This window comes from Taeniopygia guttata, chromosome 5 (genome assembly GCF_048771995.1).
Source record: "Taeniopygia guttata chromosome 5, bTaeGut7.mat, whole genome shotgun sequence".
In the NCBI taxonomy this organism is placed as follows: Eukaryota; Metazoa; Chordata; class Aves; order Passeriformes; family Estrildidae; genus Taeniopygia; species Taeniopygia guttata.
In genome coordinates, this window is record NC_133030.1 from 38,935,795 (window position 1) to 38,950,577 (window position 14,783).

Below are 14,783 nucleotides of genomic sequence, written 5' to 3' on the forward strand. Positions count from 1 at the left end.
CTGTGGCATTTTTAATGTGCCCATCACCAGAGTATCTGCCTGTCTTTTCTGCAAAATAAATGCCTCTCAAGAAGAGATAGGAGCAGTAATGCATGTGTAATTACTATTTTTTAAAAAGTTATTACTGAAACATAGTAGCCTCTCTTCCCCCATGCCAATACTTATTTTTCCTAGTGACAAAATCTGCAAGCACTGAGCAACAAGTTTATCAATTTGAACAGGCCAACTGCACAAGTAAATGTATGTGAAACTTAACAAATCCCTTGGGGAAGCTGACTGTAAGAATTTCCTAGTCTGTGTCGAGTTACTGAGGTGCGACATGGTGGATTGAACTTAATGCCTTAGGCTAGCACAGTCAAATAGAGAGAGTTTAAGATTTTGCTGTGTCTGTGAAGGGATCTGCTGGTAGTTGTCTAAATTAAGCTTTCAGAAAAGAATATAACACTATCATGAGCTCTTTCCCTTGAATATTTTGGCAGGTTATTCTGGTTTAAAAGATATCCAAGTAGGATTTCCTCTGTTTAAGCCTCATAGCAGTTACAGAAAGATTGAAAGGTTATTCCCTTTTACCAGGAATAGCAAAATACTAAAGCAGAAATTTTTCATTTCCAGTGTGCTGTTTCTTTTAAAGGCATAGTGTCTTAGCAAAAACAGGGATCCCCACCTGCATGGGAATTGACTCCTACTACCAGTAGATGCTGCTGAAACAAAGACTGTGGGGATCCACACCTGCCCTGGGTTTCTCACCACTTCTTTTCTTGTGTGCCTCTCGTCCCATCTTTGAAGGGAAAATTGATCCTAGTGACTGATCTGGCTTTAGTGACCTTTCTGACCCTGTGGCAGCTAGCCTGAAGAAGTGAGTAGCAGCAGTAGCTTGTGAAATAGTCCGTAGACATGCTGCAGAGTTTAAATGAGGTCTGCAAATGACAGCAGTGCCTTCAGCTTACAGTGACAAAAAATTATGTACTAAGAGTTGGAGAGCCACCAGAAGAGAGAAGCATGGGTACTCAAGTGCGTGCACAAATCCGGAGCTGGAGTTGCTGTTACAGATGAGTAATTTGTTTTTCAGATGCTAATAACATTGCAGTAGTTTGTAGATCTTGATGAAGAGCAGGAGTGATGCAAGTTTTCCGTGTGACTGAGGGCAATGCGTGTGTATTAACACTGGTCCTTATTTCACTGGTAGCAAAAACAGTTATTGGTCTATTACCTATGTGTGACTGAAAATGATGAGCCTTTTATTTGCTTATGTATTTCAGCAATCAACAGTGTGTAGTAGGACCCTATAAGTCATGAGGTTGTGAGAAGATCCCTGTTAGATCAGAGTATGTGCCTGTTGCAGTGGCTCCTATATATGCAGATTTTGAGGAGGGTTTACTGTCGGTTCTTCCTATTTGTGGATTTCAAGTTCATAGAATCATCCAATGGCTTGGGTTAGAAGGAAACTTAAAGATCCAAGTTTAGTCATCTTATTTTATGTTTGAACTGAAACATTGCTTGGTTCATCTGTATGTGGACAAATAAAACCCACTATATAAACAAAATTTTTTAATATCTTGTTCAAGTGAATATGAATTGCAGGCAAAAATCAGTTCTTCACAGCATTTTTGCCTGAGGACATAACTCTTCAAATTATTATTTTTTAATTTTACATTTGTTCTGCTTCTTATTAATTGTATTCTTATTAGTTACAAAACTAATAAATATTTTAGAATAAGGAGTATGTTTCTGAAAAAAAGCTGGAAGTGGTCTTTTTCCTTCCAGAGTGCTACTCTTGGGCAAGAGGCAAACAGTATTGAGGGACTTGATTTTAAACACTGAGCTTGAAATGGAATAACTTAATATGAGGAATGAGTTCTTTTCTTGATTTACATTAAAAAGGATCAATAACCCTTGAAGTATAGGAGTGTAATTTTGACCTTGTATAATATTACTGAAGTAATTTTGTGAAGCTGGCTCAAGATATGCAGGTGTAGTAGGTGAGAAATTACAAGCAACAGAGTTATTTTTTCACAAGGTATATTAGTGAATGCACAAATTTCTGGTGATTTTGATGACAGTATGCATGCTTTTTTTCGTGTTGATCAAACTGAGTAATAAGTAATTTATATCTTATCTAATATGATGGAGGTTATTGAATATCTTAGCTAGGGATTTGGTGCTCTGAATGGATTTGGGGATGAACAGTCAAATACTTCTGATTTTTCTGGTTGCCACTTTTTAATTTTTGTTAAAGCTGACTTTCACCAATGTTTTTTTTTTTGATGTGTGCAGTATGAAGACAGGAAAGGAAGACTCACTGTAAAGTTTTATTGCCATATACAAGTGTTATTGCATCTTTCATACCTCAAAACAAGTTTCATCAGTATTGATAGACTTAAGAGTTTGACATTAGGGCTGGACTGCATTTCCTTGGGGTCCGGTGTATGTGGTGTTTTGCCTTGAGCTCTTGTTATTTACTGCTGCAAGGACTATTGGCTGTCAGATAATTCTGTAGTGTGAGTTACTGTGTTTCAATAAAGCTGTGGCCTTGGCCTTTAATCCGGTTACCAGAAATCTGTTCTTTTCTCTTTGTAGGCCGGAGTGGCATTTGCAATGTAACAAACATTTTAAAGATTTACTTCCTTCTGGCGTGTAAAGATGTTGCACCAACCTAGTGTTTCTTCCCTTAAAGAAGCCTGCATCTTCAAATACTCAATTTCTAGTATGAACAAGCAGCCTGACGAGCTTTATGCACCTTACCAGTATCCGAGCCTTGAGCACAGGATGTTCCACTTTACAAAAAAGACCTGCTCTTTCTTTCTATAATGACTTTTGCACAAAGGAAACTAGCCAAAGTTATTGGAAAAGCAAACATCTTGCTAAATTGGGAAATACTAATGCTTTGAATTTTCAGGATATTAATATTTAATTACAACTGAAATACTATTAAAGATAACATATATGCTGAATTTATTTCTTATACTGAAAAATATTTTAAATTACTTAAGTGCAGCACAATAATTATGTGGGACTCTGCTCGTGAAGCCTCTGGCACAGGGAAGGGAGGTGCCAGATGCAGAACTTGCTCTAAGTTGAAACTAAATTAAAAAACAGAGATAGAGGGGCCTGGCAAGTGGTAGGGGATAGCTCTGCCTTCCATCCACTTGTAAGCAGATCTGGCTGGCTTCCCACTGATAAACATGATGCAAAAATCTGTTGCATCCTGGACTACTGGTACAACCACAGCTGTGGGAGGCATTTAGTTTGTTATTTGCAATATATCCTATGAGGCTTTGCTATATTTCTCTGCCTGTCTTATTCATATTATGCTATGCAAACTAACTGGTCTTATAATTTGTTTAACATTTAGAGCATTAGTAAATGAATACTTTTGCCCAACTTTTATTTTAGGCATTTCAAAAGTTTGCACAGTGATGTGCTCATTTAATATAGTGTGCAATTGACATAGAATGCAATGTATTATTATGAACAAGCTAATTTATTTGCAGCTAATGGGCAATAAATAAAAAAGATGAATTCACAACAGATTTTCTCATAACCAATTATTTGTAAACATTTTCCCAAACATATTACCTACTCAAAGGTTTAAATCAAAATGTGAGTAAAGTTAGTTCTTTCTGATTTAGGGGTGCTATTTAGGAGACTAGTTGGGATGGGAAATATATGCTCTTTCAAATCGGTTCATGATCCATTCTATTCTCTGATTGAATAGACACAACTTTTAAAATTGGGTATTCCAAATGCTAGTGATTACAAACTCTGCAGTAGGCAAAGCAATTTCCTGTTCTTACATAGTTCTGTCAGGAAATAAGTTTTCCAGAGCACTGGTAAAGAAAAAACATTAAAAAATCTAGATGTCATAGAAGTGAAGATGATAAACCACAAAAGTGAATATTTGTCAATATTTTTGTAACTTGAGACCAGATATATAAGAAAATGAAATTACTGCAAGGTTAAGAAGCACACTGAATAAAGATAAGCTATTCTGAGCACTTTCCCAAATACGTTATCTTCCCAAGGATTCTGCAATATTTGTTCCTCTTCTGTCTCCTCTCCAAGTAAATGTTTGTAAACTGCCTAAGTCCCTTCTCAACAAGGGCATATAACTTTCACTTACACTAATGGCATGAACTTATGCTTAATTACAAGGAAATATGACCTTTCTTAGGGTCAAATTAACTTAATTTTCATGAGGTAACATAATTGACAGGTCCAAAAATCCACTACTGTAATCCAGGACCAAAGTGCTGGGGCTGTATGTGATGCATAGCCTTTCAGAGAATTATAAAAAGCCCTAAGTTGAAAGAGACCCATCAGCTCCTGGTCCTGCACAGCACCATTCCCAAGAGTCACCACTGTGCCTCAGAGCATTGGCTAAACACTTCTTGAGCTCTGTCAGGCTTGGTGCTGTGACCACTGCTCTGGGGAGCCTGTTCTAGTGCCCAGACACCCTCTGGGTGAAGAAGCTTTTCGTAATACCCAACCTAACTCTCCCCTGGCACAGATTCAGGCCATTCCCTTGGGTCCTGTCCCTGTCACCACAGAGAAGAGATCAATGCCTGCCCCTCCTCTTTCCCTTACAAGGAAGCTGTAACAGCCCTGAGGTGTCCCCTCAGTCTGCTTCTCCAGGCTGAACAGACCAAGTGAGCTCAGCCACTCTTCCTATGGCTTTCCCTCTAGGCCCTTTACTATGTTTGTAGCTTTCATTTGGAGGATTTCTAATACCTTTGTATCTTTTTCATATTGTCACTATTTCTTGAGTGACTTTCAAGTCATTCTTCTTAAAGGTTTTGTTCAACCTTGACAGTTCTAGGATTCTATACTAGCAGTTGCTTGGCCTTATTTGCTAGTCTGTAGAATTTCCATGGCTACCATTTGGCTGGTTTTCAGTTATTTTGATTAATTTTCCTGTTGCCTCTCTGGCTGTCAGATAGTTTGACAGTTTTTGCAGTGTGCAGATGTAATGTATCCTATGCTTAAAGATGGTAGGGTTCAAGGAAGTGCACTTCATTAAACTTGGAAAATTGGTAGGTAGCTTTCTGTAGGAAGCAGGTGGCTTGATAGGAAGGCAGTGGACAGTTCTTTAGTGAAACATTCAGAATAGCTGAACTCTAGCTTTACTAGTGCAAAGAAATAAAGTTTAACATAAGACTGGTTTAACTAAACATGAGCTGTTTACTGACCTAAAACTTGAAGAATGTTGTCAGAAGCTGAAACTGGGTCAAATTATTATGGATTGTCATAAAAAAAATGATAGGAAAAAATGGAAATGAAATTTGGAGAGGCTTGGGCACAAACAGGAATTCATTTATAAGAGACAAAGCACTGAGAATGGAAGAATGAGTAAAGGGCCTGCACATTGTTCAGTGAGTAGGTAAGAGACCAATAGATGCCTTGGCATTCATAGCATAATTTTTTAACTTCTTGCTACTTCATTTTCACTAGAAGTATTAATGGCATGAGATTTCGTGCTAATTACACTTATGTCAAATTTGAGAAACTAAGGTGTTTGTATAAAAAAATAAAGGAATGAAAAATACCTAGCTAAGTAGGGTTGCAGTGTGGCAAATTTTTTTTGTTTAAGTAATGAATTATATTTATCCAGGAGTAATTGAGAATTGACCAGATAACTTACACAGCTGAAAATATCATCTGTGAAACTCCTGGAGCACTGGTAAGATTCCCAACATACTAGGAGGTATAGAGCTTAGCTCACTTCAGCACAAGTCTGATGCCTAAGTTAGGACTCCAGGCCTCAAATTGTGGCTCCTGGTGGAGGCAGGGGGCTCGTCTGGAAGTGTCTTTCCCTATTAGATATTCTCATTTAGGCATTTAATTTGACTTCCTGAAGAAGGTGGCAATGAATAGTATTTTCTCTTCTCTTCTCTTCTCTTTAAACCTTGTTGACCTAAGCAACAACAGACCAGTCAGCAAACTTCATTTGCTGGAAAAATACACATTGCTCATAAACATTTGGAAAAAGTCAGCATGACTTCTTCAACAAGCATGGTGTTTACAATGTCTACCTACAGTAATAGAATGAACATGCCTTATAGGTACTAGAGAAATAAAATGTGACATAGATTATAGTAAAATTCTAGGTTTTAGTAAATATCTTAGTTTTGACATTTTGTTCAGCTGTTCTATGATGAAGATGAAATTACTGTAAAGGGGGTTGGGATGATGATTGAGAAAAAAGTAATATTCAGATGGAAAGCCTAGAATTCTAGCAGAGGTTCTAGACTGATGTCCTAAACTAAGCAGTAGTTTCAGTGCAGAGGGAGTTCATGGTGTGCCTTCAGTGCCTGGTAACATTTGCCTTCACTGATGTCTTGGATGAAGAAATAGGGAATTCTTGTTTGGTTTGTAATTTTTCACCTAGAGCTACTTGGAGAAGGGAAGGTGTGTGTGCATTTTAAAGCACGGGGATAGAATTCAAAATTATATTGATAAACTGAAGAAATATACAGTTCACTAAAAGAAAGAGCTAAATGATGCTAAGATTTTAAATACTTGGTGAGAAGATGATCTAGGATAAAAAGTAACTTGGGGTCCTGGCAGATGGTAACAAGCTGACCTTGAGGCTAAGTATGGTATGTTAATACAAAAACCATGATTGGGATCATAATTGTGAGTTGTGAAATGGGAATTTTGAATAATGCCTTCTGAAAGTATTTGAGGGTTTTTTAATCAAGGAAATCCTAATGGTAGGGACATAACCGTTATATAACCATGTGTAAAAATCTTTAAATGTGACAGCCTGGAGCTAGAACAAGGAAATGGAAAAAAACCACATCTCTTCTTCTCAGTCTCATAAAAGTGTGTTCGAACACTGTGAAAGGTCAAACAAAATCACTTTTGGGTACAAGTAATGGCAACAGCTTCTTGAACTGCTTTAGAAATGCTTTCCAGTCATGTAATAACTACCATCTCAAACTGGTTCATTTTATTGATTGAAAACATTCATTTCATAAAAAGAAAATAAACTGGTGTGCATATCTGTGCTTTTCAACAGATAATAAAGTAAGAATGAAGTTATGTACTAACATGTAACATACTAGCATAGGGTTAGTAATGCTAATTCTGTTCCTAATTCACAAGTATGCAATCTTCACTTTATTATTATAATGCTGATACAGTAATCACACTTTATATATGTACTGTGGCCTCTGTGTAACATCTAAGTGTGAACTTGGTGTGTATTAGAAGGGTGTGTTTTCCTATGGGTTTGGGATTTCACATGTGTGGCAGGGTGTTTTTTTGGTTTATTTAGTAGTTGTCTTTTGGCTTTTTTTGGGCTTGGGGTTTTAATTTTTTTAATTTTTTTAATTTTTTTTTTTTTCCACAAAACAGAAGTCTGTATCACTTCCCTTCAAATTATGGCATAACATGTCTTGGTATATGATGTTAGAGGATCCTTATATTTTTTCCCTTATCTTCTGTGGTTGGGATAAAGCCCAGAAGGCTGCTCTTGCATCTGAGGGTTTTCTACTCCTTTCTGGTTTGTTAGATACATGTCTCCTAGTATGTTCTTACTTGTATGTGATTCTTATGAAATGTTGTGCTCAGATTATTTAGAGCAGATACAAACAGAATGGTTTTGATTTGTGAGAAAGTGAACATTCATAAAGGTCTTTGGGACTGAATTAAAACTGTTTTGTTTTATATGAAATGGTTCTCTAGTTTACTACTGTGTGAGGCTTTGGAAAAGATTACATAAAGCTCAGGGTAATGAATCATGGAATTCAAACAATCAATTGGGTTATCCAATATTTCTGCTGATATACAGTGAATCTCCAAAGTGTATTTTCTAGTCTGCTTTTTTCTGTTCTAATCATGAAAAGCTAGTGGGTTTCTGCCACCTACCAGTCAGGCGTCTCTATGGCTTAATGTGCTCAGGTTTTAGAAAGACTTTTCCAATGATGCATGTGTTCATACTGGCGTTTCTCATTGTTCTTTCTTGTTTCCAGTTAAATCGATACTAGTTTTCCACACATGAATGACTATCTTATGTGGTCCATGTGTATTTGGTTAAACTTTAGTTATTTGTATGCCTGCATATGCCAAAGCTCGATGGAGGTCACAGATGGTAAAGGTAGTAAGTTTCTAAAAGTGTCAGTAGATGTCTTTGTAAGTTCAGTTTTAAACCACTGAGGCTTAAAGCTGTTGGTGTATAAAGTCAAGTCCTCTCCTGTTTAAATAAGAAAGATGTGTTTTTTAATAAGTGAAATGTTCAATATTAAAAATCAACTTTTATATTTGCCGAGCCACACAAGTATTACAGGCAGTAAGAGAACTTTTTGATGACAGCTGAGTAATAGTGATCAAATGAAAGCTGCAGCAGTGCTGTCTAGAAAGATGGGTCACCGCCTTCAATCTGTATTTCTTCAGTGGTTGGGAAATGGATACCCTATGGAAGATATTTGAATGTGTTAAATGGATAAAAGAATTTGAGCTGTAAGCTTAGGGAAGGTTTTAAGAATACAACCAAGTTTTATAATTCTGTTGAATGCTTTTTAAGTAAAAGCCCTTAGACTTCATGCCTCTAGATTGTAGTCTCAGACTTGGATGCCATGTCCAACTCCTTCTGGAAAGGCTGAAAAACATAAGCAGGAATTCAGAGAATGATGTATGGCTTCTTGGAAGATTAGGGCCTGAGCTGTTTTATCCATCATTCTGAAGTACTTCTACCTATAGTTGTCATCAGAATTTGCCCTATTTCTAAAATTTTCATGATCCTTTTACTATAGCAGTGCCTTGTGCACTAGCTATATCACTAAAGGCTCTACAGAAATCTATAAACAAAACTTATTTTTAAACTTTTGGTAGAAAAAACAATATTTGGATAGTTTTCTGTATAGCAGATTGTGATGTTGTGCTTTTATAGCTTTAATTATGTAGCGTACCCACTGATAGAGGCACTGAGAGCAGAGCCATTGCCTTGGGTCACTGGTGGGTTTTAGTCGCTCTAGGCTGGATCCTGGCTCTTATATCAGCTGTAGTTTCCTGACACTAGTCTTGCAGCACAATTGTGTAAAAGAAGGGCTGTAGTTGTATTTATTTGAACACAAAAGAATGAAGTGAAGCATGCCATCGGTTGCAATTGGTAATAATAGTCCTAGGGTGTGGGAGACAGTCTGACACATTCACTTCTGCATGTGTAGTCCTGACACTCTGCAAGATGTAGCATGTCCTCTGGCTTCTCTGTACAGCAGCAGTAGGGAAGCAGAGATCTCTGCACACTTGTGCCTTCCAAAAACTGAACATGGACTGGCTCTTCCTCTGTGGGATGATTTATTATATAAATAGCAGCTGCATATTGACCAAAAAAAAAAAAAAACATTTCGGTTTCTGATGCATTCAAGCAAAAGGGAAGGAAAAAATGCCAAAAGCAAGTATTTTTCTACAGTTTGAATTTTTACAGAAACATGGATTATTTTAAGTTGGTTTTCTACAGACAAATGAGAGAAAAACACTAAAAATATTTTAAGTGTGAGAGATGCTGTTTTTACAGGTAGAGATGGGAACTGGATTTTCTTACAATTAAGGTGGATAAATGAGGCAATAAGGGAAGACTTGTGATGTGGTCAAGGTTTTTCTTTAAATACTGTTCTTGTGAGGAAGCTGAACTGATTGTGTATGTGTATATAGAAAAAGAGGCAACTGGCGGGAAAGAAGCTAGGAAAAGGGGGAGGAGAATATTTGCAGCTATAGAATTAAAATAATTATTTCTATCCTTGTGGCATTGTGCTCATGTAAGAAACTATTAATTTGAGGTTTCTGTAATAGTAACTTCAAATTAGGTGTAATATGTGAATATCCACATAAAACTATAACAGAAATATGCTCATAAAATTTATTTTACTGTGTATTTTAAGAAACACAGCCAAAATACACCAAACTTTATGTGATTATTTGAAATGTGATCAGGGTTAGTCCATTAAACAACTCATTATTATTTGTCCTGTTAAGAAATAAACCTGTTAAACTGAAAGCAAATTTGTTCTTATTTATTTATGTGATGGAGGTGTTTGAAATTAGTAGCCAATGGCCTTTTAAAGGAATGAATTTACTTCTTAAAAATGATGTGTTTGTTTTTTTCTATGCCATGTTAACTTTATGGATTAAATTGATTCTTAAAACATCAGCAAGCCATATTTAGAAGAAAGTGGGGTTTTTCCCCCTTATTCCAGAAAATGCTAAATGCTGCACTGCTACTTGGGTAGCTCATGAAATTAAGCTCATAATAATAGAATCAGCTGTTACATTAGTTTGGTTTTAACTAAAAATTATTTACTGTCTCTTGAAAAATAATTCTATCTTTTTTTTGTAAATGACAAGTAGAGTGTTACTGATTTTTCTCATGTCCCCCAATGTGAACAGTGGCATTTTGCAGACTTCATTTTTTTTACTGTCATTTAAAATGATTACATGGAATACAAAACTGTAGATAAATGGGTCTTATTTTACTTAATTTATTTAGCAATAAATCAAGTATGTAAGGGAAATATAAGTGTGTGGGTTCTCTTGACTATATCTGTGAAACCCCACTAAATGGCATTGGGGCGCTATGAGTGCAATTGCAGAGGTGCAATTTGAGTATACTTCAGAAGTTGAATAGATGAAGCCAATAATGTCCCAGTGGTCCTTTGAATTTGGCCCCATGAAATTAATTTCCACCTCAGCTTGTACACAGAATAAATTAATTCATACAGACTCAGTATTGCTCTTCTACAATCTGTGTAATTGCTTGTTTATACCAGCACCCGGTAGGTCTCTTTATCTCTGAACTTTTGTGCTCTGCAATATTAGCTTGTCTAAGGCTGTAAAATTAAAAGTTACTTAAGGATTTTATTGAGCTGAAGGGATTGTGTTTTTCAGCCATAGAGGGTTTGTTTACTTAGTAGTGATTCAACCCCACCCAGTTGTAAGGCCAGCCCAAGCTGTTATCACACAATGGGACTTGGTGTTTGACCATAACTGCACGTCTCACTCAACAGGCAATCAGCATTTTAATTAGTGATTAAAGGAAAGTCATTGTACTCTAGCTGCTTTATCACAATAGCCTAATAATTTTGTGTTGAATAAATAGATAATGCAAAAGGGAAACCTCCCCTCATAATGTTGTTGTCATTAAGGGCTCTTTTACTCATTTGTGTATGTATTAAAACATACATGACATGAATAGAGGTAATTATAATCACTGCAGGTTTTTTGGCAGATTAGCTGATATTTTTTTCATTGTAAACCTTTTCATTTATAATGCCACTCCAAAATGAATGCAGTATTTAAAAGTTCAGATAAAGGTAAGCAGTGGTGGCTCTGGTTCACCAAGCTGTGTGGATGTGAATGATTGATTTGCTGTGTGCATCACTGGAATGAGGTAACTTGCATCATGACTGTGATGTACTGTGTAATTGATGCAAGCCCTTTCATAGCATTCTGTGATTGAAATCAATATTTATTTGGAGTGCAACAAATGTAATAAGCTGCATTTCTTGTGTAAGCATTGGTCTGGCTCCATTTCTAGTTCAGTTTTGTAGGAGATTGTTCAGAAGCAACTGATACATGTTTTGGTAAGTTTAAAGAATTAGTTAAGAGGATAAAACCAAGATATGGAAAACAGTCTGGTCTGAAGCTATGAGTGCACAGTTAATGTGTTCTTTTTATTACGAATGGACTGACAGTTTCTTCGTAATTTTATTTATTTACTACTACATATATTCTTTATCTGCATATCCTAGATGGCAACTCTGCATGGCTAAGCTTCACTGTACTTTTATCTATAACAATGAATGTTAGATCCTAAAACATAATATTGGTGACAAAAAAATCACCCCTTCTGTGTATAAAATTGGGAAAATTTTCTCTAAGTAAATAGATTATTGCAAAATTATAATGCTGTAAATACAGAACTTATTTATAACAAGGATACATCTTCAAGGGACAGGATGACTTGGCATGAAAGTTTTCTTTCTCTACTTTTAAATTTTTTTAAATTTTGTGCTGACAAGCCCTCTAACATGTAATGAACTCAACCAGTTGTAACGTGGAAATAAAATGGCATGGTAGATAAAGGGACATTGTCAAATAGATTGCTTCGGGTTGTTTGCAAAGGATTTTTTTTGATTACTTAGTTTGATTACTTAGATTACCAGTTTTGATTACTTAGATTTGAGTGTAACACCTATGGCTGTCTGTGTTTGCTTTGCTAAACTGTGAAGTTCAGGTGTAGAAGTTCGGAGAGCTGTGAGGGCAGGGACTTTTTGCAGTCCCATTGCTTCATGATGTGCCTTTGAAGTGTTAACAGTTCTTGTTCTGAAGTGTCAACACCCACTCCATACTCTCTTGATACTCATAGTAATCCTCACTGCTGATAACTTTGGCATGTTGAAACAACAAACTCGCCCACACCTGACTCGATAAAAGGAGCTCTGAAATAAATGGAGTGATAATTTACTGCTAGATTCTTTTATAAGTGATGTTACACCATTTTGCATGTTATATGATTGAAGGTATCCAAAATGTTTGCTATGTGAAGCATGCAGAGGACAGCCTTCATGAAGAGGTGTGCATATTTGGTTTGTCTGACCTCTCTTACCACCCCTGCTCTACACATACTTCCTGCCTCACCTGACAGGAGAAGTCCACAGAGGCATTTTGACTGTTTTTTATTGTTGAAGTAGGAATTAACTATATTAATTTTTTTTCCCCATGGGTGATTATTAGTGTGATTGAGGCAAGAATTACTAACACATGTTGCTTTATATAGTTTCTGAAGTACCCATGCAAGCATCTTACATGCTTAGAGCAGAGAGAAAATTAAATATTTACTGTAAAGATTGGATGGCCAGCATGAGCAATATAAAAGTGATGGAGCGAGATGACAAAAGACTGGAGATAGAAAAGGGGATAGTTAACTCCACCTGTATAGGTGTAGATATGATGTCTCATACTTACACTTTATTTCAGTAACTGGAAGTTTTTAAAGACTTCAGTAGAGAAAATGCCTAGACTGCCTTCCTAGTTTGTTCCATGGCAACATAATACTTCTATTTGTGTACACACAATAAAAAGGCCGAGTTGCACTTTATTATTCAGGGGGAAAAAAAAGTTCAACAAATCTGAGATCTTGAAAACTTTTTTTATCCTAAATAACATTAGTCATAGAATGGAGTCATAAAGTGTTAAGGATTGGAATGAACATTAAAGATCAACTTCCCCTGCCATGTGCAGGGACATGTCCCACTAGACCAGGTTTAAGACCAAGGCCTTATCCAATCTGGCTTTGAGCAATGCCAGTATTGAGTCATTTACAGCCTCTGAAAATCTGTTCCAATGTCTCACCACCCTTACAGTAAAGACTTTCTTCCTAATATCTAACCTAAATTTTTCCTGTTTTTCTCTTGAAGCCATTACTCCTTGTCCTATCACTACAGTTCTTGATGCAAAGACCCTCTCAGCTTTGTTTTAGGTCCCTTTCAGATACTAGAAGGTTGCTATAAAGTGTCCACGCAACCTCTCTTCTCCAGTCTTGACAGCCCCAACTTCCTCAGCCTATCTCCGTGGGACAGGTGCTCCAGTCCTCTTACCAGCTTCAGGGCTCTCCTCTGGACTTGCTTCAGCAGTACTGTGTCCTTTGGGTGGTAGCACCAGAACTGGGCCCAGTGCTTCAGGTGGGGTCTGAGTAGAGCAGAGGGGCAGTATCCCCTCCCTCTCCCTGCTGGCCACACTGCTTTGGATGCAGGTCAGGATGGGCTTGACTTTCTGGGTTGCAAGTCCACATTGCCAGCTCATTTTGAATTTTTTGTCAACCACCATCTCCAGTCCTTCACAAGGCTGCTCTCAATCACTTCTCCGGTCAGCCTTTAGGTGTTCCTGGGGTTGCTGTGACCCAGCTATAGGACTTTGCTTTACTGGACTTGATGAGATTTGTATTGGCCCTACTCTCAAGCCTGTCAAAGACTCTCTGAATGGCATCCCTTCCAAATTTCAAGTATATATGTAATATATAGCTTAATAGGAAAGACGTATAATAAGCATGTATAATATACGAGGTACCAGTGCTAGAAGTTGCCAAGTGAGTCATAATCCCCCTTCCTCTGTCCCACAATATTCATGAGGTAAGCCATATAGCAGTATATCGAGCGATTGGTAGCTTACATAGCAATACCTTATACCTGTCAGATATAGAAAATTTTGGGTACAAATTTGAGTCTTGGTAGTCAATTTTAACAAGAGGCAGCTTAATTAAGAATTATTATCTTTTCAGCTACAGACATCAAGTCATGGAACTATGCCCATTCTAACACTAACTCCTTTTTCTGCATTTCCTTCTATCTGTTCTGTGTCAGGTTTGACCAGGAGTCCATAGGACTGACAGTGCCAGAGACCTCTGAGATGCTGGGCTGCCAGCCTCCAGTGTGGCCTCCAGACCTGCTCTGGTCAGGACACCATCAAAGCTATGGACCATCATTGGCAGGAAGCAGTCTGGAGGTTTTGGAACATGATCTGCTTGTGGTGTTCACTTCAGATGTAAATGTCAGGGCATCAAAATAAGTTTTGGGTAGCTGAGTCACAATATTAGCGTGACTATTTAATTCAAAGATGGCCTCTGACATAATGGAACTGAATTTTTCTTTCTTTGAATATGAAGTTCTAGGTGATCTCTTCACCCACCCACCCCTTCCATACAGTATTTTAGCTGATTAGCTAAAATAGTTAGCTGTATGTTTTCAGATTGCTAGTGAACATGTTTTTCTGCCTTCTGTTGCTGGGGA

General features: G+C 37.1%; 1 protein-coding gene across 11 annotated transcripts in view; it reads left to right on the plus strand.

Moving 5' to 3' along the window:
* The window catches only part of NPAS3 (neuronal PAS domain protein 3), a 592,726-nt gene that overhangs the window by 42,992 nt on the left and 534,951 nt on the right, over positions 1-14,783 (plus strand). The window lies entirely within an intron of this gene.